General features: G+C 47.0%; 1 pseudogene; it reads right to left on the bottom strand.

The window, feature by feature from the left end:
- LOC116885860 overlaps window positions 1-19,789 on the bottom strand; it is a 20,385-nt pseudogene extending 596 nt beyond the window's left edge.
- Between the last annotated feature and the right edge of the window lie 6,743 nt (window positions 19,790-26,532).

Genomic DNA, 26,532 nt, shown 5'->3' with positions numbered 1-26,532 from the left:
GTAAAATAGCAAGCCCTGTGTTGCCGGGAGGAAAAGCTTCAGGGCAGAGTGCCAGCCAGGGCGTGAGCAGGGCTGTGCTCACAGGCCCTGAAGCTTGGGAGAAGTCCAGCTTCGGGGTCCCCAGCAGCTCTCTGCGGGCGTTGGCAGCTTTACCGTGGGTTTGCGGGCTCACTGCCTGTACTTTATTCGGTGGCCGAGATCTGGAGCGGTGCCTGGAAGCGGCTTCGAAACGGTGAAGTCGCAGCGCCCCCTGCCGGTGCAAGACAGCAATAGAAATCAGAGCTGGGACCAGAGAGTAAATAAAATTACTAATATTAATATTAATAATAATAGAGCATATCTGAAGAACGCAGGTCATAGTCACAGTTGAAAGAAAGCTCATCTGGGGAAAAATCACATTTGAAAAAATTATTTTTTGTAAAGAAAATTTAAAGCCATGGGTGTGGTGGCACACACTTTTAGTCCAGCACTTGGGAAGCAGAGGCAGGGGGATCTCTGTGAATTCGAGGCCAGCCTGGTTTACAGTGAGAGTTCCAGGCCAGCCATGGCTACAATGAGAAACTAAGTCTCAGAAAAACAACAACAAGAAGAAGACAAAGAAAAAGAAAAGAAGGGGAAAATTTTAGTTTCTTTATAAAGAGAGAGAAAAGAAAAATCACCAATGAATGACTATATTTGTGTGAGAGAAAGAGAGACAGAGAGAGACAGAGAGACAGAGACAGAGAGACAGAGAGACAGAGAGACAGAGAGACAGAGGGACAGAGGGACAAAGGGTCAGAGGGACAGAGGGTCAGAGGGAGGGAGAGACGACACAGAGAGAAACCCAGGGCAGAGAGGACAATTTTAGAGCTGGTTCAGCTACACGCTAGCTGACCTGCAAGCTTCCTGTAGGTTCTCCTGTCTCCAACGTCCACCTCATGGTTGGGGATCTGAGGTGACTTATATGCAGCACCCGGCTAGCCTGGAACTCAGAGCCCCTGCCTCTGCCTCTAGGGGATTCAATGACCTCTTCTGGCCTCTTTAGGAACACTGCACATGAATACATGCAGGTAAAACTCTTAATGCATAGAAAATAAAAATAAATATTTTTTTAAAAATCAGCTACATCGTTTGGGTCTATTTTGAAACAGTATCTCCAAGGCCCTGGGTTCGGTCCCCAGCTCTGAAAAAAAAAAAGAAAAAAAGAAAAAAAAAGAAAGAGTATCTCACTCTGTAGATGCCTGGAACTCTTAATCCTCCTGTCTCAGCCCCTCGCCTCAAGTGGTGGCATCATGTCACTTTAGCTCAAACCTGTCCGTCTACAAAGTCACTTGCTGGAACTCTCCTTTGCTCCCATCTAAAATCTGGAGCCTGTTTTGATCAAGAATCCTTGCACGGTGTCCTCACTTGAACGGAGGTACCGTCAAAGGCAAAGCAGAAAGCGCGTTCTACTCACCTCCGTGAGAGCCAGCCGGCATCTAGTGCCGTTCCGGGCAAACAGTAAGTGTCTAATAAATACCTGATGTGTGAGGGCACAGATAGATGAATTCGAAACTCAGGATTTGTCAGGAGGGCAGGAGGAGTCATCTACAGTTTACTGTGGACGTGGACACTGTGACCAGTGTGGCAAGACATGCCGTGTCTGCAGTCGTGACATGAGTGTTGTATGGGTGACCGACTACTTTCTGAGGAGGAAACACATGCCTGGTATTAGGAAGCTGGCCCAGAACCCATGGCTGGGGAGCTTACAGGAGCCAGGGGGGAACGTACTGCTGCTATTTTGCCAAATGGATGTATTAAAAATACCCTCCAAATTCATGTCTCTACCCCACAACTTTCAGACGCCACTAGAGAAGTTCCTTTGTGCAGTGGTCGGTGGTTAGGGCTGGAACTCACGGCTAGTCAAAGCGCAGAGAAAACGTGTCAGTCACGAATCTACACCACACGACCCCTCCCCAAGGCTCAGGGACCATCACAGAAGGAGTAGAGCGATTGTAAGAGACAGCGGTCAGGGAGCACTGGATCAAGCCAGTACAGACACTCTGTAGCAGAATGGGGACTGGGCTTCTGAGCCGCCGCCCCCAGCCAGGGACCTATGGTTACTCCATGGCTTCTGGGCGAGGGAGAGCCAGTTTTCTTTAGGCCCCACATAGGTTGTCCACACTCCAGCAGACAGCCTCTACCCATGAGGATATAGGCTGCTGAAATTGGATTCAGTGGGCTTAAAAGAGGGAGACAGAGTTGGCAAGGAGTGGGATTCAGGTTAGGAAAAGAAGAGCACTGGGAGGGGGTGTGTGTGTGTGAATATGATCAAAATGCAGTACATGTGTGTATGAAATTATCAAAGGATTAATAAAGTACATTAAAAATTAAAATATACCCCAAACTAAGAATAGAAACGAACGAGTGGCAAACCCCTCGTGATTTCACGCAAAGAGAGACATTTTACAACAGACTCTAACCCTTCTTGCCTAGGCTGGTCTTCTTCCAGAATGCTGCATGCTGGGATAACCTGACTGTCTATTTCGTCAACATCATCATCATCATCATCATCATCATCATCAGAATCATTTTTATTATCTAAGACAAGATCTTACTGCACAGAACTGGCTGACCTGGAACCCCCACACTGCCCATGTAGACTAGATGTACCTGAACTCACGGAGATCCTCCTGCCTCTACCTTCCCAGTGCTGGGCCTAAGGTCACGTGCCAAGACACCAGGCTAATCTATTCCACTCACTTTTAGTTTTTTTAATCTAATACTGAATTATACAATGTGAATATCTTACCCATTTGGGCTAAGGTTTTGTTTTGTTTTGTTTTGTTTTGTCCTATAACCCAAAGCTGGCCCGGGTGGTTTTGATTCTCTGTGAATCAGCTCCATGCACAAAACCTTTAAAATCTCTTCATTCTCTTCCACTGAATAAAATCCAGATTCTTCTGGGTGCTCCTCTCATGCACCGTGGGGACAGTGCAAGTCATTAGCTGGTGGGAAAATAGACCCTGCATTCTTAGCTTATGCTAGGGAGTGTGCAGGATGAAGACATCGCAAAGCGGCACCCTGGCCCTGAAGGAGTTTGAGGTGTGGTTTGCTGAGTGGTGACAGCCCAGTGCATGCTCCCTTTGTCACACAATTACTCCAGTCACTCGGGGTCATGAGTCCTTGTCACAAGGAGCATGGTGTAGCCTGAACGCTCCATGCATGCCCTAGGACTGTACAGGGGAAAGCCTCCATTTCTCCATAATTGGCTCCTGACTCTTCAGGAGGAGGCTGGTCCGTTGGTGTCCTTCATTGTTGAAAGGTGTGATTAGGGGGCTCTGGCTGCCCTGGTGATAACAGTTGCGTGCTGCCATGCTTCTTTGTGTGAATGCTGCAGGGCAGAGGCCTGTGTTCTTCCTGGGAAGCACTTACCTGTGTTCTTCGGGATTTTCCTTTCCGCCCAGCGTTAGGAAAACAGGGCAAGTGCTGTGCTTTCTAAGGCCCGCATACCATTGTCATCGACCTTTCGGATCATGATAAAGGACTTTTCTTACTGCCACCATTTTGCTGTAGCTCAGGACATGTGTCGAGTGTGAGGTCTGGAAGATTCTTTGCCCGATGCTATCACAGGGGTCAGACAAGATGAATTTGCCCCTCCCACAAGGCCACTGTTAATGTTGACAGGACAAAGGACATGGCCCAAAAGTGAATGGAAGAGAAGGAGAGTGGAAGGGGGGAAGGTAGTATGTGGAAAGAGAGGGGGGAGGAGGGGGAGAGGGGGGAAAAGGGAGGAGAGAAGGGGAGAGGGGAGGAAGGGAGAGTGGGGAAAGGGAGGAAGGTGGAAGTGGAGAGGGAGGAAGGTGGGTCAGGGGTCAAATATAGGTTGCTGTTTCAGGAGCTGGCAGCCTGTGTTACAGTGACCTTACAGTGTCACTCCTAGGGTCCCGTTGTGTCTTCTGTGGAAACTTCCTTTCCTTGAGATTTAAAAATCTCTCTCTCTCTCTCCCTCCCTCTCTCTCTCTCTCTCTCTCTGATTTATTTATTTATTATGTATACAACATTCTCCCTGCATGTATGCTTGCAAGCCAGAAGAGGGCATCGGATCCCACTACAGATGGTTGTGAGCCACCATGTGGTTGCTGGGAATTGAACTCAGGACCTTTGGAAGAGCAGTCAGCGCTCGTAACCTCTGAGCCATCCCTCCAGGCCAAGATTTAAATTTCTTAACATTTTTTTGCAATTATTATTCCACTTTATTGTAGGCTCCATGCTTTGCCCGAATGCATGGCCATGCCCCCTTTTGCATATCTGATGATTACGGAGATCAGAAGAGGGTGTCAGATCCCCTGGATCTGAAGCTGCAGACTACTGTGAGCGGCTGCATGAATGCTGGGAACCAAACTCTGGACCTTAAGAGCAAGTGCTCTTAACTGCTGGGTCTCTTCAGCCCTCCCCACAGCCTTAAATGCTGCTGGCTCCAAGTATCTTACTTTGTCTATTTCTCTCTCCCCCTCCACCCTCCTCTCCCCTCCCACCCTCCTCCCTCTCTCCCCATCCTCCTCCCTCCCCTCCCTCCCACCCTCTCCCCCTCCTCTCCCTCCATCCTCCTCCCTCTCTCCCTCCATCTTCCTCCCTCTACCTTTCCACCCTCCCCCCTCTCCCCTTCCACCCTCCTCCCTCTCCCCTTCCACCCTCCTCCCTTTCCCCTTCCACCCTCTTCCCTCTACCCTTCCAACCTCCTTCTCTTCCATTCACTTTTGGGTCACTTCCTTTGTCCTGTCAGCATTAACAGTGGCCTTGTGGGAGGGGCATAGTCATCTTGTCTGTGGACAATGCTTCTCTAGACTCTACCCCCATTCATTTCATGGGGGTCTTCCATGTTTTCCTTGGCCCTTCCCTCTGGACAAAGAACAAGAGCTGCTGCGGGTTGGGTCCTCAGTATGAATCTTGCCATCCAGTTGAGGAGTTGTGGGTGTTCCGTTTATCTGTCTGTGAGTTCTAAACTAGTAGACGGCTTGGAAGCTGAAATTCCGGGCTGAATCCCTTGGTTTGGTCTCTGCTGAGAACCTAAAGGCAGACAGAATCATGGTGCAGAGCCAGAAAAGGAAGGGGTGAGGCCGATCTCCTCTTGCAAGGAGGAACAGAGTCCCTCCCTGCCATAGAACCACCTCTGCACCTTAGAACTTGAGACAAGGTCAGTGTATTTAGTCATCAGCAAATCTGAGCTGGTTTGAGAATTCAGCCCTCCTCCGAGAGAATGCCTGTCACAGAGAACTTAAATGAGGACCAGGCTTGATGACGCACGCCTTTAATCCCAGCACTTGGGAGACAGAGGCAGGTGGATCTCTGAGTTCAAGGCCAGTCTGGTCTACACAGTGAGTTCCAGGTCAGTTGGGGCTACATAGAGAGACCCTGAGGGAGAGGGAGGAAGGGAGGGAAAGAGGGAGGGAGGGAGGGGGAGAGAGAGAGAGAGAGAGAGAGAGAGAGAGAGAGAGAGAGAGAGAGAGAGAGAGAGAACAAAGGAGTGGCTTAGTAGCTAAGATCCCTTATTGTAACAAACAGCTCTCTCTCAAATACCCACGGTGCCGACTCTGAGGGGGATGGAGACAGAGTCCCTGAGGCTTGGGTTTTAGTCCTGGGTTCGAAAAAAGACACTGCTCAGAGAAACAGGTGGAGAGTAATAAAGATCAACACCTGACACCCTCGTCTACCCACTGCAAACATGCAGAGAAGCATGCACCTTACACATGTGCATCCCATATGTTCACATGCACAAATTGGAAGGAAGGAAAGAAGGAAAGAGAAAACTTTCGGTGGGTTCTGTAGACCAGGCTAGCCTCGAACTCATGAAGACCCACCCGCCTCTGCCTCCCACTACCACTGCCCAGCTTCAATAAATAAATCTTTTTAAGAAAATCCATGACAACCGATGCTGTCAAGACTGTTCTTGACTGGCTACCGGAACTAGATGGCAAGACTAGAAGACACACTTCATTTTTAGAACAGAGGCCTGAACTGGGAAGGATTTGGTAGCTTCCATCATGCCAGAAGCTGTTACACAGGCCACTGGGAGAGGAAAGTCATCGGTTAGCTTAGCTGTCCGTGAGCCCTGAGTGGTATTCTACTGACCCACCCGGAAGATGTGCCCATTGGCGCCACAGTGACATAGCTATTATGGGGGCAACCAATCGCTTTCTGAGTAGACTTACAGTCTGTTCCACGGGAGGAAACTCAGGTCTGCTGCTGTAAGATTGGTCGGAAGCCTGTAGCCAGGAGGATCCTAGGCTGTAGAAGGGAAGCCACTCTTTTGCTATGTGGCAGTGCCGTGCCCGTTACCCTACCTACACATACTTATGTTCGCAACCATAGGTTAGTAGTGTTTCCGGCTTTGGTCGGTGAAGCCTCTCTCCCCAGTGGGTAAGAGACTCGTGATGGGTCGAAGTGTTAAGAATGGGTGACTGGTGAGTGCTCAGTCCCAAATGAGACATCCCGGGCTCACGCCACACCAGGAGTAAGACACAGTAAGAAAGGAAGGGCTGGGGCTGGAGAGATGGCTCAGTGGTTAAGAGCACCGACTGCTCTTCCAGAGGTCCTGAGTTCAAATCCCAGCAACCACATGGTGGCTCACAACCATCTATAATGGAATCCGATGCCCTTTCTGGTGTGTCAGAAGACAGCTAGGAGTGTATTTATATACAAAATAAATAAATAAATCTTTAAAAAAAAAAAAAAAAAAAGAAAGGAAGGGCTGAGAGAAGGGTGGGGTGCTGCCATCCTGCTTAGGATGCACGGTTGCTATGGTGACTGATACAAGACCCCCCCCACAGGACTGGGCCTATCAACATCTTAGAAAGATGTTGGGGGCGGGAGTTCACGAGGCTCCGCCCCTCCCTGAGGAACCATGGATAGCTAATGACAGAGAGGCCTTTTTCTTCAGTGCTGCAGTCACTGGTAAGTTGGCTGTGCGGTCTGTAAGCAACACTCCATTCATTTTCACATAAGCAGCAACCCTGATTAAAATCATGGCGTTGGAAACATGGCTCAGTGGTTAGGGAGCCCTGGCTGCTCTTCCAGAAAGCCCAGGTTCAAGTCCCAACCCTGACGTGGTGGCTCGCATTCCTGTAACTCCAAGTTCAGGAGACGCGACGCCCTCTTCTGGCTTCCCTGGGCGCTTGGCATGCAGGTGGTTCCCCGACATCCATGCAGGCCAAACATCCACACATACAAAATAAATGAGTGAATGCAATCTCAAAAATAATTTTTAATTGTTGGGACACACACACACACACACACACACACACACACACACAATGACATCTCAAAGGGGCATACAACCCCTTCAGGTGGAGAACCCGATCGACTGAAGGGACAAGTCGGCAGGTAGAGAATAGCCTTTCTGGTAGCAGCCAGGTACCTCTACGGCTCCTCCACTCCATATTCGTTGACTCCAAAGAGCCAAATGTGGTCGCCCACGGGCAAGGCTAAACTAGGCTTCTGGTCTCCACTCTAGCCCACACCTACTAAACCAAAAGTTAGTTTAAGAGGTGAGGGGGAGTGGCTCAGCATTGGTGAGCCTCCAGATTCTATGCCTCGCACCCAAAAGTGAAATCAGTTTTAACCTACCTGCTTAGGGGGATCCGGTTCGGCACCAGGTGGGGATGAAACTCTGTGAGTCTTCTGCAGACCCCCGTCTCTTCCCCTGGCTGTCCCTGCGTCACAAGGGCAGCAGCTTCAGGCTGCCCTGTAGGAAGTCTTAGGAATGGCTGACTCATCCCAAGAACTTTGAAACCTGCAGCTACAAGGTGGTGCCAACCCCGTACTGTACTTACCGGCACACCACAGAGAGCGCTCTTTGAGGAAGTCGTGGCCACAGCTTTGTTGCCAACATGTCTGTCTTTCTTCTGTGACCTACGTGACTGACCCCATAGCTCACTGCTATGTGAGAATCACAAAGCAAGGTATTTCTTCCACACCATTTCTCCCTGGGATCTGCCCAGTACCTAGTATTGAGTTTAACGCCATGGCCAGTCCCTGTGGACCTTAAACGCTCCTCAGTTTATCAAGCGGCAGTCGGCACAGCACGTCTTTGCCAGGCGGCCAAAAGTCTCGGTGGCGGGGCCGATGGCTTTTATCCTGCAGATACCAAATTTCACATCTATCAATATTATCGGCTGGGATATTGTCATTTTTATAAATGAGAACTGACTGACCATAAATCACTCTCCGAGCAGGTCGCTGTCAGGAGAAAGTGGCCATTCCGTTTACAAGCTAGCCAGGGAGGCGTGCCTACTCACTCAGCCAGCAAATCTGGTAGGAGGAAGAACACACACAGAGGCCATTGCCAGCAACCGCTAGCCTTGACCTGTGATTTCCTCAATGTTCAGAGACACAGGATGGAAGCTACTCAGGGTAGCTGAAGTAGTGAGTGGTTCTCAACCTTCCTAATGCTGTGACCCTTCTCTCATATTGCGGTGACCCCCGACCATAAAATTATTTTTTTTCTTTTCTTTTTTTTCCGGAGCTGGCGACCGAACCCAGGGCCTTGCGCTTGCTAGGCAAATGCTCTACCACTGAGCTAAATCCCCAACCCCCATAAAATTATTTTTATTGCTACGTCATAACTGCAATTTTGCTCTCTTTCTGAACCCTAATGCGAATACGTTTTCCACAGGCTTTGGGGGTAGGGGGCGGGGTCGTGGCCCACAGGTTGAGAACCACTGGTTTAGAGGCTGAGAATATGTCCCAATGGAGTTTTATCCCACCCCTCCGACTCCCCACCCCAACCCAGCCCCATAGCAAACACATCCCTGAAATCTAGTTTCACTTTTTCAAGTTGAGATGAAGATTCGTGAGGAAAAAACAATATAGATCCAACCCTTGGCTACTTAGTGTGAGTAAACCACTAGGATGTTTGTGAAATCCCTAGTTTAAGACATTACTGGGGTCTGGAGAGATGGCTTAGGGGTTAAGAGCACCAACTGCTCTTCCAAAGGTCCTGAGTTCAATTCCCAGTAACCACATGGTGGCTCAGAACCAGCTATAATGGGATATCATGCCCTCTTCTGGTGTGTCTGAAGACAGTGACATATATTCAGGCCTTGTTCTCTCGTTTAAGGAATGGTGAGAGAAAACAAAGACAGGTCAGCCCAGGAAATATTCCCGACTCTGCAGGTTGTCAAGCTTCACAGGTGTGAAAAATCCCCTGCAGTCCTTACTATTATTGTTATTATATTATTATTACTATTATTGTTATTACATTATTATTTTACAGTGTTGAGAAGAAACTTCAGGGCCTCGTGTGGGCTGAGGCCTTGATCAACCACAGTTTTCCCTTTGTTTGTTTGTTTCTTTCTTTCTTCCTTCCTTTTTTATTTATTTATTTGTTTGTTTGTTTGTTTTGAGACCAGGTTTCTCTGTGTAGCCCTGGCTGTGCTGGAACTTGCTCTGTAGACCAGGCAGGCCTCGAACTCACAGAGATTCAGCTGCGTCTGCTTCCTTTCCCAATGCTGGGACTAAAGGTCGCCACCACTGCCCAGCTTTTCAATCTGTTTCCTGACTCAGTCAGTCTGGTTGGAGCCTTACACTGCACATTTTCCAGAGCTCCCAGGAGATGCTCAAGCTGATCCATGGGCCACACGTTGAGAAACCCTGCTTAGTCTGTGACACTCACCTGAAATGTAATGTCACAGCTGGCATTTATCCCTGAGTGGACCTGACTTTCCCACTCTAACACTTCCACGATTTCTCCTGGATCCAGGCTGCCTGGGGACTGTCCTCGCTACCCAGGTCTCTGCCTGAAGAGTATTGATCGTCATTTTTGTCTATCACTCTGTCTGAGGGGGCAGAGAGACAGGAAACACGAGGAACAATCCCACCTCGATCGAGTCTGGAACAAGGGTTTTCCAAGCTGCAGTCTTTCTTGGGAGCCCATGGGGCTGCCTCCATGTCTGACAAGCTCCTGTTGTTGGCATCCGAGGCAACTGAGCCCAAGTCTCCTCCGACACGGGCAGCTTTAAGAAAAAGACACGCAACAGCCGCATACAAGGAAAGAGCATCATCAGACAAGAGCTCTGGTGGGCAGGTTTGAAGTTGGAAGACCCACTTTCCATCTGTATCTTTGAGGCAGGAGGATGCCCCTTTAAGCCAGATCTTTGGAGGTAGGGAGATCTATTTTTAAGCTGGGCCACACCTGCTGGCAGCCCATGGAGGAAGGAAGCTCACTTCCTTTGCCTGCTTGCTCTTGCTCTCGCTCTCGCTCTCGCTGGCAAGGCCATTCCACTGCTGGCGTTCGAGTCCACCCGCTTCAGGATTCCAGGATATTCTGAAGAGCAGCTGAGACATCCAGCCTTGTGGACTGAACGACTACTGGGCTCTTGGACTTTCTCTTGGTAGACGACAGCCATCGTTGACTAGCTGGGCCACAGCCTGTAAGCTTTCTGATATAATATGAATATAAATAATATAAACAATGTAAGTAATATAAATAATACAAACACCATAATATAAACAACGTAAAAATAGATATAGGTGTGTATTCATTCTATAAGTCCTGTTCTGCCACAGCAGTGGTTCTCAACCTGCGGGCCGTGACCCCTTTGGGATCAAATGACCCTCTCACGGGGATTTTATACCAGATATTGACATTTAGATTCATAACAATAGCAAAATTACAGTTATGAACTAGCAGCAAAAATAAATTTATGGCTGGGGGTCAGCAGAACACGAGGAACTGTGTTAAAGGGCTGTAGCGTTAGGAAGGCCGAGAACCCCTGCTCTAGAGGACTGAGCTGTACCTTTTATTATTATTATTTTTAAAGATTTACTTATTTACTACATATGAGTACACTGTAGCTGTCTTCAGGCACACCAGAAGAGGGCATCAGGTCTCATTACAGATGGTTGTGAGCCACCATGTGGTTGCTGGGATTTGAACTCAGGACCTCTGGAAGGGCAATCAGTGCTCTTAACCACTGAGCCATCTCTCCAACCCCGAGCTGTGCCTTTTGTACGCCTGCACTCTCTTCTCTCTTCTCCCTCCTTTCCTGCCTTCCTCCCTCCCCTTCTGGACAGAGTTCACTGGGGATCACAGATGTCACAGATACCGTGAAGGCCACCTCTCCTGGCCAGTCCTAGAAATCTGGGGCTCTGTGTGGCTTAAGCTGCATTCTTTGCAGTTGCTTTGACTTTCAGAACCAGTGGCAGCTGTGTCAGAGGAAATGTTCCAGACTTGGGGATGGCTCAACGGGCACACGGAGAGTTCCCAGCTTCTAAGCCTACACCATGGGAACCAGCACCCCAGAAGCTCCAACACTCCTTTCCAGTACCCCCAGTCCTGCTTCTGACCAGTAAAGCTGCCTCTCCCTGGCTTGGAACTTCAATCGGAACAGAGTCCCAGATCATGCCCTTTGTCTTTGTTTTCTCTGTTCTCCGCTGTCTTTAGGGTCCTGGCAGTTGTCTTTTGCCTTTTTGCTGCTTTAGAATATTCCATCTGTCTGGAAACATTAGGTCAGATTCTCTCTGCTGCTGCTGCTGCGGAAAGACCCTTGGGTAGCGTCCAGCTCAGAGCTGCCACAACTCAGGCTGCTAAGGACAGTGGAACGTGTGCCTGTCGATGGACCGTGCACATGTCTGTTCGCTGTGTCCAGGACTATATCCTAGGGTACACATGTCCAGGTTTTGTTGGTGCCGTCTCAGAGTCTGGCAAAGTGACTCTATTGGCTATAACCCCGGTTTACCAACCTAGTACACTCTGTCACTGCGCCCTTCCCATGGGTGGGCAGGGGTGGGATGGCATCTCACTTCCGACAGGTTGTCTCTGGTGATTACATTGAGTATTTCTTTATAAGTTAAATGACAGCTTAAATATACTTCCTTGTTTAGGGTGCTTTCCTAATTTCTTGATTCTGATGAATTTTAGTTTCTTTCTTCCTTTCCTTCGGATTTATTTCCTTGTTCTCCCTCCCTCTCTCCCCTGTCATGGTCATATTCAGGTGGAGTCTACCCCTCTGCCTGCTTCCTCTCTTATATCACAATAAAAATCTTCTCCACACCTTAGGAGTGATCGTGTCCTCCTCCTTTTATGTCGTGTTTTCATTCAAGCATGTCTCAGATTTTCCCAAGACATCCTGTGTTGTGCTCTGCATCTTTAACCTGGAAGACACAGTGCCCGGAACCATCACGCTGTGTCCCTGCGTTAGCACTTAGACCACGGTGACTCCCTTCCCAGCCTCCTCATTCTCTGCCCTCCTCCTATTTACTCCCTTGTGTCGGTAGAGTAATGGCCCCTGTCTTAGTCAGGGTTTCTATTCCTGCACAAACATCAGGACCAAGAAGCAAGTTGAGGAGGAAAGGGTTTATTCAGCTTACACTTCCACATTGCTGTTCATCACCAAAGGAAGTCAGGACTGGAACTCACGCAGGTCAGGAAGCAGGAGCTGATGCAGAGGCCATGGAGGGATGTTACTCACTGGCTTGCTTCCCCTGCCTTGCTCAGCCTGCTTTCTTATAGAACCCAGGACCACCAGCCTAGGGACAGCACCACCCACAAGGGGCTGGGCCCTCCCCCCTTGATCACTGATTGAGAAAATGCCTTACAGCTGGGTCTCATGAAGGCATTTCCACAATGGAGGCTCCTTTTTCTGTGATAACTCCAGCTGTGTCAGGTTGACACACAGAACCAGCCAGTACAGCCCACTTAAGGGAAGAAGTTACTGGATATTCATTTGGGGGCAGGGAAGCCATGCACAGTGTCTTCAGTCCCTACATGCACGCCTTCTGTCCCCACGTCTGCAAAGTCTCAGAGGCAAACTCAACCGCACACATTTGTGGCTCGGCATCAGTGAAAGCCCCTTAACTGTGTGCGGTGCAGATCTCTCTGCAGTAGCCCCCAGATCCCTCACCACCTAAGCACGCACAACCACTGGCCTGAAGGTGACCCTGATGCCCTCCGCTATGTCCAGGTCACAAGCTTACCCTCCATCCCTTTCTCCCCACCTTGCCTCTTTCACTCGGATCCTTCCTGACTGACGGACTCTCTCCAGCATGCTCCAGGATGAGCAACGTCTCACTCAAGGCTCTGTGCACGCCCCGACCGAAAACAAAAGGAAGAAAAAGAGAGATCATTCCTTAGTGTCACAAGCCATGAAAAAGTAGCTTCACAGGCTGTGGCGGACTGAGATAAGGTCTTACTCTGCAGCCCAGGCTGGCCTGGAATCCACTACCTTGCCTTGTTGACCCTTCGGGTGATGGCAGTGTGAACTGATACATCAACAGGTACCTGAGATCACTGGATTAGGTCGGCCCACCCTGTCCTTCCTGAGTTCTTCTTCCACGATGACCTGGTTAGAGATAAGATAGCTGTGTCAAATATTTGCAGCTTAGTAAGAGAAGCAAACAGATTCTGGAAGTGGGGTATTCTGAAACAAAACTCATATATATACATATATATGTGTGTGTGTGTGTGTGTGTTATGTATACGATGTATATATGTGTGTATACATATACATCATAGAAGTCATGTACAATACAACAATACATATATATCATATACATATACAACATTAGTTTGGGCACTGATGTCCCACTGAAACTTTGAGGATATTGGCTTGTAGAAGGCTTCCTGGGGACTTTGGAAGGTTGTTAGTTATATTTTAAAGAAAAATGGTGGGGTTGGGGATTTAGCTCAGTGGTAGAGCGCTTGCCTAGCAAGCGCAAGGCCCTGGGTTCGGTCCTCAGCTCCGGAAAAAAAGAAAAGAAAAAAGAAAAAAGAAAAATGGTGGTGTTTGGGTACTAGAAACAAAAAGAAAAGGGATCCTACCATAACAAGGCAGAAAGGTTAACAAAACTACCAAGATTTTGTTCCTGGAAAGCAGAAACCAGCATCAGACCAGGGAGTCTGCTCAGGAGGGATCTAGGCGGTGTCCTCAGAACTCACAGGTTTCCTTAACTCTAGGTAATGAGAGAGAACTACCTCTGGGCAGTGTTGCCACACACCTCACCTGTCTACAGAGTCAGTTCCAAGAAAGCCCCTGTCAACAAGCAAACAAACACAAAAAAAGATCAGGCACCACCATTGCCCAACTAATTTTTAATTTTGGGGGCAAGGGGTGTGAGTTGGAATCTCTTTATGTGGCCCGAGCTGTCTTAGAACTTGCTATGAAGACCAAGCTGGCCTTGAACTCACAGAGCTCTGTCTGCCTCTGAAGAACAGCCAGTGCTTTAACCACTGGGCAATCTCTCCAGGACCACAAAATTCTAATTTAAAAAAAAAAAGTAATTTTAAAAAATGTTTAAAAGAAAAGCTATAACATTATTCTCAAATCAACATGGCCAGTCAACCTTCCCAGTGTCAAGCAAGTCCAAATCCCAACTGAGGGGCCCTGCACACTTGGGCATTAAATCATTTACCGGAGCAGATGAAAACCTCACTTAGCAGAATAAATAAGAACAAAAAGTGTCCCGAGACTGGTGAAACTTCATGAAAAACAGGTTTTAGAAGCCAGGTCAAGAAATTAGATAGGTTTTTTCAGTGTCCTAAGAGAAAGCCACCATAACTGTCTGTGGCCCTACTGAGTGCTGTCAGGAGACACTCCCTGAACATGGTTCATTCTTCTTAAAAGACAAAAGCATTCAGTTAGTTTGGGTTCCCTGGCACTAACCAGCCTGGGTAGGTAGCCATTGTAGGAGGCTCAAGTCATGGGGACTGAGCGCCGATAGAAGAGCAAACAAGACCTTGCTGAGAACTGTGCTATTTGCTGACTTCCTCCCCGCAGGATGTACTCCAATCATTCTAGACATCGCTGCCTCCAGCTCTACGCTGAAGCAAACCTTGTAAGTCCCCCAGCTTCCGGGTCAGCTTGATTCCAACACATCGAGCCTAAAAGAGGCTTCCCTCCGCAACGAAGAAAACTGGGGATCAGGAGCATAAAAGTTTGGTTCCGGGGACCTGAGGGCCACATGAGACCCTACCCAGTCTTGGGTACTGCTGGGAGCCAACATGGCGTATCTCAGAGCTGGGAGGCTTCTCCCAAGGCATAAGACAGGAGCTGTGTCCTAGGCTTCCGCTAAAAAGCTGACCGGCTTGAACGAGGAAGCTGGACCTCTGAATACAGTCAAGTTCTTTGCATTGTCTGGACCCCGGGTGTGGGTGCCAGAATTCGGGCTGAGCTGCTTCTAACAGATGCTCCAACTGGTCGTTGCCTCCAGGTGTGCGACTTCCTCCATAGGTTGCCAAAGAGCATCTCTGACTGGGATTCTGAAGTTGCTCTGTGCTCTTCCGGACTCTCCACTCTAGGACTTTCCAGTGAGGAGGCAAATCTCTCCCGACAACTTCTCCCTACAACGGTCTTCTCTTGTCTTGCTTGGCCATCATACTCATTTGTCCTCTAGGGCCATTTATCTTTCCCCAGGTTTTCTGCAAGGAGTCCTGATATTCCCCCTCCATCCCTGACTAGTGTCTCTGCGGCTCTCCCCACATCCATACGGCCCTCTGCCCCTCTTCTGAGGGTCCCATCGCTCCACCATGCTTCTCTCTCTGCCTGCTGAGCTCGACCTGAACGTCATAGGGTCTGTCTGGGGTCGCTGCTAAGCTTAGAAGGTTCCTCTCACAATGTCTTCCTCGAACTCTGTGTTTTCCCTCATAGAATACAACCCCTCTGGAAGGCTGTCAGCCAAGAGTCATGGAACCCTGACAAAAGGCACTTGATTCTTTCAGTACCAGCCTTGGGTTCATTCCTGATGGAGAGAGAGAGAGAGAGACCTCCAACAGGAATTTTTGGAAAAAAACATCAACCGTATATGCCTCTAATTCTTTTTTTTTAATTAGAATTACTTTAGATTTTTAAACATTTATATGTATAGGTGTTTTGTCTCCGTGTATGCATGCATGAGGCCAGAAAAGGATGTTAGAGCCACTGGAACTGGAGTAACTGGTGGTTGTGGACTACCATGTGGGTGCTGGGACTCGAACCTGGGTCCTCTGCAAAGGCAGTCAGTGCTCTTCTGAGTTGTCTCTCCAGCCCTGGGCCTCTAATTCTTCATGAACTCACATCTTATTACTATGTGACTTTGGACAGGCTGGCTCATTTCTCTGAGGCCCTGAGTTCTCTGTAGTGAAGCGAGGACAGCTCTTTCTTGGACCAAAGTCTACTCCACAGGAATCATGTCAAACCTGCTGAGTCATTAGGATGTATCGCTAACCAACGCTGAGATCCGATGGACCCATCGCGTCACTGGGTAGTTTCTGTAGGGCGTGGAGCTGTAGCTAGGGCAGAGGGTCATGCCAGCTGGCCCCACCCCATCTTCATGCCCTGCTAGACTGACAGTCACTTCATGCAGAGCCTTTTAGAAACTGTTAGAAAACTTTAAATATGACAGAAGAAGTAATAGGTAAAAGAAATTTAGGTATGGAGGTCCCTGCCTATGATCACATACTTGAGAAGCAGAAGACAGGAGGATGGAGAATTAAAAGGCTAACCTGGGCTACATAATGAAGGAAATAAGAGAGGGACAGAGTCAGGAAGAGAAAGAGGGAGGAAAAAATAAATAGAAATTTTATAACTTAGAAATTATTTTTGAGAGTTCCAAAAAATATCTAAACAGAAGTTTCAAACAAAGGAAGGGAAAGGACAGAAGAAAAATGTTTAAAGAAATACTGATGCATAACCTGCAATCTTAGAACTTCAGAGAGAGAGGCATAAGAATCAGGTATTCAAGAACAGCCTAGACTACATGAGGTTCTGTCTCAAAAAACCCAAACAAACAAAAAACCCAAAACAGTAAAAGACAAAACAAAACAAATGAAACACCCCAAAGAAACAAACGAACGACATAATGACATGATTTTCACAACTGAAGAAATGTAGTCTTGTATACACTAAGTGCTAAGCAAATCAAACAAACAAAAAAACAACAAAAACCCTAAAAGACATGCTAAACCCAGAGGCAACTGAGAGCATTGAAGACACAATCCTAGAAGCCTGTAAAGAAGAGAGAAAGATACATTATCTACCAAGAATTTACACACACTTCTTATCAGAACAGTAAATGCTGAAAGGGACAGGTCATTTACCTTCAAATGAGCTGAGAGGAATGACCAACCAGTCTGTTGGGATCCAAGATGCATAAACTGAGATACTGGAAAAGTTAAGCAACTCTCCCAATTCCAGGAACTCTGGACAATCAGGTGCAATGGAAGCTGGTACCAGCTTTCCGCATCTAAGCCTAGATCTTAGGGGAAATCAGGGAGGATCCACAGAATAGGAAGGACATCCCAGAGAAATCTACGCTTCAAGAACAACAGTAAAACCCGATGCTTAGCATGGTGAAAAAGAATAAAGTATGCACACAACGGAACACTACATGTGATTGAAATGAGCCGCACCCCTGCCCATCAGCAGCGCTATGCCTCAGAACACGGCATACCAGCAAGTCAAAGGATGCGCCCAGATTTCCAGAGTGGCTGAGACTGGGCAGGAGGTAGGCTGAGCTTCCAGCAGAGTCCTGAGAGAGTGGCTGAGACTGGGCAGGAGCTTTGAGCTCCTGAGCTCCTGAGCTCCTGAGCTCCTGAGCTCCTGAGCTCCTGAGCTCCTGAGCTCCTGAGCTCCTGAGCTCCTGAGCTCCTGAGCTCCTGAGCTCCTGAGCTCCTGAGCTCCTGAGCTCCTGAGCTCCTGAGCTCCTGAGCTCCTGAGCTCCGAACCCTGGCCCTTGTGATTCCTAGGCAAGTGCTCTACCGCTGAGCTAAATCCCCAACCCCTCTCCTTCTCCATTTTCTCCTTCTTAATCTCCTCCTCCTCATTCTCTTTCTCCTCCTTCCTCTCTTCCCTCTCTTACTCCTCCTTCAATCAAGATTATAATGTATACAGTTATGTGGTGCCAGTGATTTAGATTAAGGCTGAATCTTGCTATGAATCCTTGCTGGCCTTGAATTTGTGGTCCTTCTGCCTCAGTCCCTGAAGGGGTGTTAGGAATTCTTTCCATTGTCATAACTTGAAATCTGTCCTTGAGAAATCACTGTCACCAAAGTCCCATAAAACCATATCAAAATTTAGATACCTAAATATAGAAAATCCTTTGCTTCATAGGTACTAAAACTATGACTTTCAAGACTTTCAAGACTTTAAGGTCTGAGTCTTCAACTTAGAAATATTCGCATAATTCTTTTCAGGGTAAAGAAAAAGCATGCAGGGCATAAATTGATATTAGCAAATTTTGTTCACTCACTTAGTCAGCAGGACTTAATGGCCAACATCAGCTCTAATCATGATTCTATTTCTACATCAAACAGATTCCATCAATCATAACCTTTTAGTACAGATTTTAACTTCCTATAAAGGAATGGTTCAACCAGAGGAACCTTTACACAGACCGGCTGACCCGGACCTGCCTCTGTAGATCAACTGGCCTCTTAAATCACAGCTCCACCTGCCTCTAGAGTTCTGGGATTAAGGTGCACACCACCACACTCGGCCAAGTCTTGTTGTTAAATCATGCTACTACTTTGTTTAATTCCGTTTTCTGAAGGTGGAGTTGGTATGAAAATAAACTGCTGTATTTACTTGATAATACATCAATTCTGACGGGGTTGGTTTTAAACTATCCAATACATTACAGACTCTGCTAAATCCGAAAGGTTATGATTTCAGGAAAATGTTCACGGTGATAGCCTCTCATCAACTTGTGTTTTCACATTCAGTTCTTTTGAATATTAAAAACAAGCTAAAACAGACAGGTTATGTAAGTGTTTTATGCATACACTGCATACAAACACACACACACACACACACACACACACACACACACAAAACCCAGAATGGTCCTTCTGTGTCCCAGTTAAAAATAAGTTCTGACTTGAGTCATGACTGTAAAATCTCCCCAGCGTTTAAGAAAAGCTGTTCTTCAAGCCGAGGAAATACAACATGGTGTCAGGTACTCTACTGTTACAGGAAGCAACTACAGAGAGCTCTCACTCGCTCAAAGGAGTCAGTGCCTTTTGACGCAGAACGAAAACCAAAAATCTCCCAACTACTGTCAATACTTTCAAAACTAGCATGTCAGACTTGATTTTCATCAGGATGCTATTTGTTCCACACTAGTAATTCAAAACCCAAGATCCAGATCATATATATACATATATATATATATATATATATATATATATATATATATACACACACACATATATATGTATGTATATATATGCAAACTATTATTGTACTTCCTTTCGGGACAAGAATGCCAAGTCAGCCGTCCTCATAGAAGGCGATGACAAGGGGTTGGGGATTTGGCTCAGTGGTAGAGCACTTGCCTAGCAACCGCAAGGCCCTGGGTTCGGTCCCCAGCTCCGAAAAAAAAAAAAAAAAAAAAAAAAAAGAAGAAGGCAATAACAATCTGAGGCCACTTCATATTTGCCTCCTTTACTTGTCAGCAGCATCTCTCTTCTTCGATTTGCTCTCATCGGATTCACTATCAGATAAAGATTTCCTTTTTGGACCATCTTTTTCTTTACCAGCTTTTCGAGAATGAAGAAGTGCTTCAATTAATTCTGGACAATCTAAATTTTCTCCTGGTACCCAAGTATTATCGGCATCTGTAAACCCCTTCCACTTCACGAAATAGTTCACTACTCGACGGTTCAGTACTTTTTCTACCACAAATTCTTCAGGCTCAGCCTCTTCAACTCTTTTACTCTTTCCATTCTGTTTTTTTCCCCATTTTTTGCAATGTAGTTTTATTGGAGGCCATTTTTAAAATTTAATCGGAGACTTGAAGCGCGCTCAGATGCTTAGGGCCGCGGATTCTGCAGAGTCTCCCGCCTGCGTGTTTCAGCTCAGCCACATCCTAGAGGAGGCTCCTCTGACATTTTTTTTTTTTTTTTTTTTTGGTTCTTTTTTTCGAGTTGGGGACGAACCAGGGCCTTGTGCTTCCTAGGTAAGCGCTCTACCACTGAGCTAAATCCCCAGCCCCACCTCTGACATTTTTAAAGTCTATTTTTAGGGTTGGGGATTTAGCTCAGTCATAGAGCACATGCCTAGCAAGCACAAGGCCCTGGGTTCGATCCTTAGCTCTGGGGAAGGAAAAAAAAAAAAGACAAAATAAAATTTGTAAAGTCGGGCTGGAGAGATGGCTTAGTGGTTAAGAGCACTGACTACTCTTCCAGAGGTCCTGAGTTCAAATCCCAGCAACCACATGGTGGCTCACAGCCATCTGTAATGAGATCTGATGCCCTCTTCTGGTGTTTTTTGGGTTTTTAAGGTTGATTTGTTGTTTTGGTTTTTGTTTGTTTGTTGGGCACAGGGTCCCACCGTGTATCCCTGGCTGTCCTGGAACTCACTGTTTAGTTCCAGGGTGGCCTTGAACTCACAGACATCCACCTGCCTCTGCCTCCAGAGTGCTGAGATCAAAGGTGTGCACCACCACACCCAGCTGTAAATCTAAAGTTTTAACCTCACCCCTTTCTCGCCTGCTTACCTGAAATTACCTCTTATGTTACTAAAAACACTCTCTGGGAGTTGAGAGATAGTGGACTCAGGTTTGATTCCCAGGAGCCGCATGGCAGCTCAGAACCATTTAACCCTCGAGCTTCAGGAGATCTAATGCCTTCTTCCTTCATGCACACCAGGCATACATGCAGTACACATAGATATATACAGGCAGCACTCACATGCTTGAAAATAAATAACTGTCTTCAGACACAGCAGAAGAGGGCATCAGACCCCATTACAGATGGTTGTGAGCCACCATGTGGTTGCTGGGAATTGAACTCAGGACCTCTGGAAGAGCAGTCAGTGCTCTTAACCACTGAGCCAACTCTCCAGCCTATAAATAACTTTTTAGTGAAAATGTTTCTGAAAAAAAATTTTAGTATAAGAATAAAAATGCTGATTTTAACGTTACCTATTGTCAAATTCATCCACAGACAAGTTGTATCGATTTATGAAATAAACAAGGACTTCTGCACATCTTCAATCAGACTAAGTCCTAAAATCCCTTTAAACATCTGTCAAGGGGAGATACAGAGTGTCTAGCTACTGCCAGCCAGATGCTCTCTTGCAACGTACTCAGTAAACTATGTTTTTTAAAAAGGACAATTAAGTTTGAGAACCGAGGAGATGGCTCATTGGTTAGAAGAGAAGGTCCCAACATCCACACCTGTATTCACAGCTCTGGGTGAATTCAGCATCGTCTTTGGCTTCTAAAGGAATGCACACACACAGTAAATAACCACACATGGTCGCATAAAAACAAATCTTTTTAAGAATAGAGTCAATGTTTCCCGCAATGCCGAGTGACAATTTATGTGATTCCTTTTTCGTTTTCTATTCAACCCTAAAGTTAAATGTTCAGTTATCATGTTTGCCTCCATTTTATTCATTTGCAAAAAGCTCTGTGGGTTTTAGGGGCATTGGTTATGTGCTTGTCTTATGACCCAAGAGTTTTTGGAGCTATTCAGCGTATTAGAACTGTTAATTGAGGGGTTGGGGATTTAGCTCAGTGGTAGAGCGCTTGCCTAGCAAGCGCAAGGCCCTGGGTTTGGTCCCCAGCTCCGAAAAAAAGAAAAGGAAAAAAAAAGAACTATTAATTGAGAATTTTCTTTAGTAACAAGCTGTAGAAGAAATGCTACCTGGAAATGGAATGTGTAGATGAGCATTTTTTCAAATTAATCTAATTTTATTTTATGTGTATAGGTGTTATCTTAGTTAGGGTTTTACTGCAGTGAACAGACACCATGACCAAGGCAACTCTTATAAGGACAGCGTTTAATTGGGGCTGGCTTACAGGTTCAGAGGTTCAGTCCATTATCATCAAGGCAGGAAGCATGGCAGCATCCGGGCAGGCATGGTGCAGGAAGAGCTGAGAGGTCTTCATCTTGTTCTGAAGGCAGACAGACAGCTAGGATGAGGGTCTTAAAGCCCACACCCACAGTGACACACTTCCTCCAACAAGGTCACACCCACTCCAACAAGGCCACCCCTCCAAATAGTGCCACTCCCTGGGTCAAGCATATTCAAACCACCACAGATGTTTCGCCTGCTTGTCTGTGCACTGTGCATGTGCTGATGCTCTCAGAGGCCAGAAGAGGGTATCTGATCCCCTGGAACTGGAGTTACAGATGTCTGTGAGCCATCAAATGGGTGCTGGGAATCAGATCTGGGTCCTTTGCAAAAGCAGCCAGTGCTCTAACCACTGAGCCTTCTCACCAGGCCCCTGATCATTTTCTTTATGGTTTCTACTGTTTTTCCTAGGTTTAGATTCTGTCTTCGCTTGTTTAACACAAGCTAAGACCCTGAATTCAATCTCTAGTATAAATGAATCAAATTATGTTTTCAAAAATCTCTCATCTACATTGGACAAGAACCGTGGAGCCATTTAGTTTGTGTTTGTTTGTTGAGACAGCATCTCATTGTGTAGCCCTGGTTGTTTTTGAACTTGCTCTGTAGACCAGGCTGACCTTGAACTCACAGAGATCCACCTGCCTCTGCCTCCTGAGTGCTGGAATTAAAGGCATGTGCCACCACACCTGGCCCTATCTTTTAAGACTCTGCCTCAAAAACAAAATGTAATTTGGCAACAGCAGGACCAAGGTCCTAGGTTTGGTCCCCAGCCCCGGAAAAAAAACAAAAACAAAACAAAACAAAACAAAAAAAAAAAAAAAAAAAAAATGTAACAACAGCAGACCAGAAGACAAATGTGCTTTAAACAGAAATGCCCCACATAGGTTCACAAAGAACACTTAGTCCCCAGTAGGTGGCGCTGTGTGTGTTTGGGGGTGGGGTGGGGGGATTGAAACCGTTTAGGAGGTGCAGCCATGCTGGAGGAAGTTCATTTAGTTCAGGCAGAGGCAGGCAGATCTGTATGAGACTGAGGCTAGCCTGGGCTACAGAGGGAGTTTTAGGACAACCAGGATTACACAGAGAAACCCTGCATAGAAAAACAAAGCAAACGAAAGATTTAAAAACAAAATAGCCAGTTGAACCCAGCTTTGGCACTTGGCAATAGAGTTATTCATTTTGTCAATAAAAGTGCCAGGAAACAAGCCAGTGAGATGGCTCAATGGGTAAAGACACCCGTCACCAAGCCTCAGAGCCTAAATTCAATCTCCAGATCCATCATGGTAGAATGAGAGAACGGACGCTCTCAAATTGTCCTCTGACTTCTACAGTCACGCCCTGGACACACACCTGTGCATGCACACATACACACAAATGCACACACATACACAAATGCACACACACAGAGGCATGTGCACACGCAGGTATGCAGGGCACACAAGAACGCAGGCGTTTGTGCCCATGTGCGTGAACATATAAACACACATAGACACACACACACACTCACACACACACACACACACACACACACACACACACAGAGATTTCTTTGAAAGTCTAAACTAATCCTTCACGTGACATTTTTCTGGTTCTATGAGAAAGCACATCCCTCCTTATAGGAGTTACAACAGAGAGCAAGAGACATCGAACTACAATAGTCCAGCCTTTCAGCAGATTTCTCCTTCATTCTTCCTCTTCCTTTCTTCCTTTCTTTCTCTTTCCTTTTCTTTTCTTTCTTTTGCTGCAAAAGACTTCAATTCTATTGAAATAATTTAAAAACTTACAACTTACTCCTTTGCATTTAAAGCAAAAACCAGTTACTGGAAGAACATAAGAAATACAATAGTAAAAATCCAATTGCACACTTGGATTTACAAAGTCGTGTGACTCTCACCCTTACAATGCAGACTTACAGGTAACCATCAACCACCGAGAACAGAACAGTTCCAGTGTGATCGAAACAGGTCTCCTCCTGCGCCCCTGAATGTGAAATACGGTCAGAATTAAAGCTCCCCCTTACAGGCTGGAGAGTTGGCTCAGCGGTTAAGATCACTGACTGCTCTTCCAGAGGTCCTGAGTTCAAATCCCAGCAACCACATGGTGGCTTACAACCATCTGTAATGAGATCTGTGTACTTTTTTAGAATAAATAAATGAATCTTTTAAAAAAAAAAAAAGCTCCTATTTATGGTGTTGAAACATCAAAGTACTTTAAGCACATTTTTAATTCTTTCCGGTGGAGTTGAAACTCCCCGAACCCCTTTCAGGATCATCCTGCGTTTTAACTTCTAAGTCTGGATGAAATATCCGTTCACAAATGAGCCGCACAATTCCCCCCCCCCTTTTGTTGTTGTTGTTTTTTACTTCAAACGTTTCTTTCCCCAAATTAAACAGCATTAACACCAATGTGTCCTCCGTAATCGCCTACACCAGCGCCTACACCTATGAAATGCTTTACGGCAGGACGTAAAGCCACTCTTCCACAACACCCAGAGAGGGAGCAGCTGTCTGACTGTGTTTGCAGCGTGGCTTTCTCCGTAGGTGGTGCTGTCTAATCATAGGCGTTGTGGTTGTGTGTCCTGAGGGTGGGTACCTCGGCCTGCTCTGAGAGCCCCACTCCCACCTCCCCAGCCCCCAACCCCGGAGCGCAGACATCCCACCATACTCACTGATTCTTCTTAAGAGCAGAGGGCTGGAAGCACCGAGGATGGCTCGCCTGGTCAGTTTTGTCTCGTTGCTGTGACAGAGACAGCCTAAGGTTTACTGTGACAGTTTTTAAGGATGCAATCCGTCATGGTGGAAGGGGCTGGCAACAGGAGAGTGAAGTAACTGTCCACACTGCATCCTGAGCCAGGAAGCAGAGCAAGGACTGTTCCCCTGTCCCCGTGGAGATGGACCTTTTCATATTCGGACCGGGTCTTCTCTCTCCACTTACACCTTTCTGGAAAGCCCCTCATAGGCACAGCAGGTGTGTGTGTGTCTGTAGTGGTTTCAATTCCAGTCAAGTTGTTTGCATTTTGAAGGTCACCAAAGGCCTTTGTATGAAAAGCTTGGTCCCCAGGCTAAAGTTTCTAGAAGGTACTGTGGATTTTTAAGAGGAAGGGTCTTGTGCATGACCTTAGGTATCAAGGGCGAGGGGGCCCTGGAGGGAGTCTCCTTGGTCAATAAGACCCAGGCCATGAATGATTGATGCCTGGCCATGACATGAGCTCTGTTTCGCACTCTCTGCCGTTGCCACACTGAATTCCAGCTAAAGGTCGGAGCAGTGGGTCACCTGATCAGAACTAGATGCTTTAAGCCCATGAGCCAAAATAAACCGTTTCTCTTTGTAAGCGGGTTGTTTCAAGTATTTTGTTAGGGTAACGGAAGACTAACACGCCATATGATACATTCCTGGACAATAAGGTCCTTCCATCCCTCTGGCCTCTATGAGGCACAGGAAAGAAAAGAGAGGCCCTTTTCTGTTAGAGGCAGGTAGGAACTTTATCTTACGTTTGGATCACGGCTATCCAGATGGCACTGAGCAAACTGTCAGGCCCAAAAGAAACTCAGAACCAATCTGTGGTGCCTCTTAGCATACCAAAGCGGATGCTGACCTCAGGGCTCTCTCAGCTTTGCAAATACCTGTTCCGGAGTCCATGCCCCCTACCCTAAACTTCTCCAGCTCACGGGCTTCCCCTTCCCCACTTCTCATTCATACATAACTGGGCTAGTTCCGCCAGTTCCGCCATGCTCCCCTTGGAACTCCTCTCTGGATCCCCTCCGCCTCCCCATGGCCTGGTCCACCCTGCCAGCCATGTTTAGTCTATACCACTTTCCCTGTTCTAGACTCTTCTAGATGACTCTCCTTCATATCTACAATAAAACCTTCTTTCTCCTCAGCCACACCTTGGAGGGGTCATATTCTTATTGTACACACCAACCAAGGTCCCTTTCTCCACCATAGCATCAGGAAGGGATTGAGAACACACATAAAGGATCGGAAGTGGACTGGAAAGACTGAGGCGCTGCCGATCTCGTCTGACACTTCGGGCCCAGGCGTGCCCGTGCCTCCTCCTCTCGGATTAGCTGAGTCAGAAAATTCCCTCTTTGCTCTTCTCTGATGACCGAGGCAGCCCTGCCTTGCAAGCGGAACTGGCAATGGGAGAGGTGCCATTATGAGAGGTGCCGTGAGTACTGGGTAGGAACTAAGACTCTGCAGGTCCCAAGGGCACTCTCCACGTCAGGGGAGAACGAACGGCGTGTGAGCTGTTTTTAAAGACTGCGCTAAAGGCCCTGGAGAGATGGCTCAGTAGTTAAGAGGATGGCTGCTCTTTCAGAGGACCCGAATTCAGTTCCCAGCACCCACATGGCAGCTCATAACCATCTGTAACTCCAGTTCTAGGGGACGCCCCCTTCTGGTCTCCATGAGCACTGCATGCGTGTGATGCATAGACAGACGACAGACAGACACTCATCCCCATAAAATAAAAATAAATCTTCCTTAAGAAATAATCTAAACGGGGTTGGGGATTTAACTCAGTGGTAGAGCGCTTGCCTAGCAAGCGCAAGGCCCTGGGTTCGGTCCCCAGCTCCGGAAAAAAAAAAAGAAATAATCTAAACTAAAGCTTGAGACACACGAAAGGCAAGAGAGAATTCCAAGTGGAAGAGGAGAAGCTGCCAAGACACCCGGGTACCAGGAACATCTCGGAGCTAAGGAGTCTGAGGTCTCAGACTATAGAGCAAGCAGCAGATGACATTTCAGG

Source organism: Rattus rattus, chromosome 16 (genome assembly GCF_011064425.1).
Source record: "Rattus rattus isolate New Zealand chromosome 16, Rrattus_CSIRO_v1, whole genome shotgun sequence".
NCBI lineage: Eukaryota > Metazoa > Chordata > Mammalia > Rodentia > Muridae > Rattus > Rattus rattus.
The sequence above is the reverse complement of the archived record's forward strand: the minus strand, read 5'-3'. Positions and strand labels throughout refer to the sequence as shown.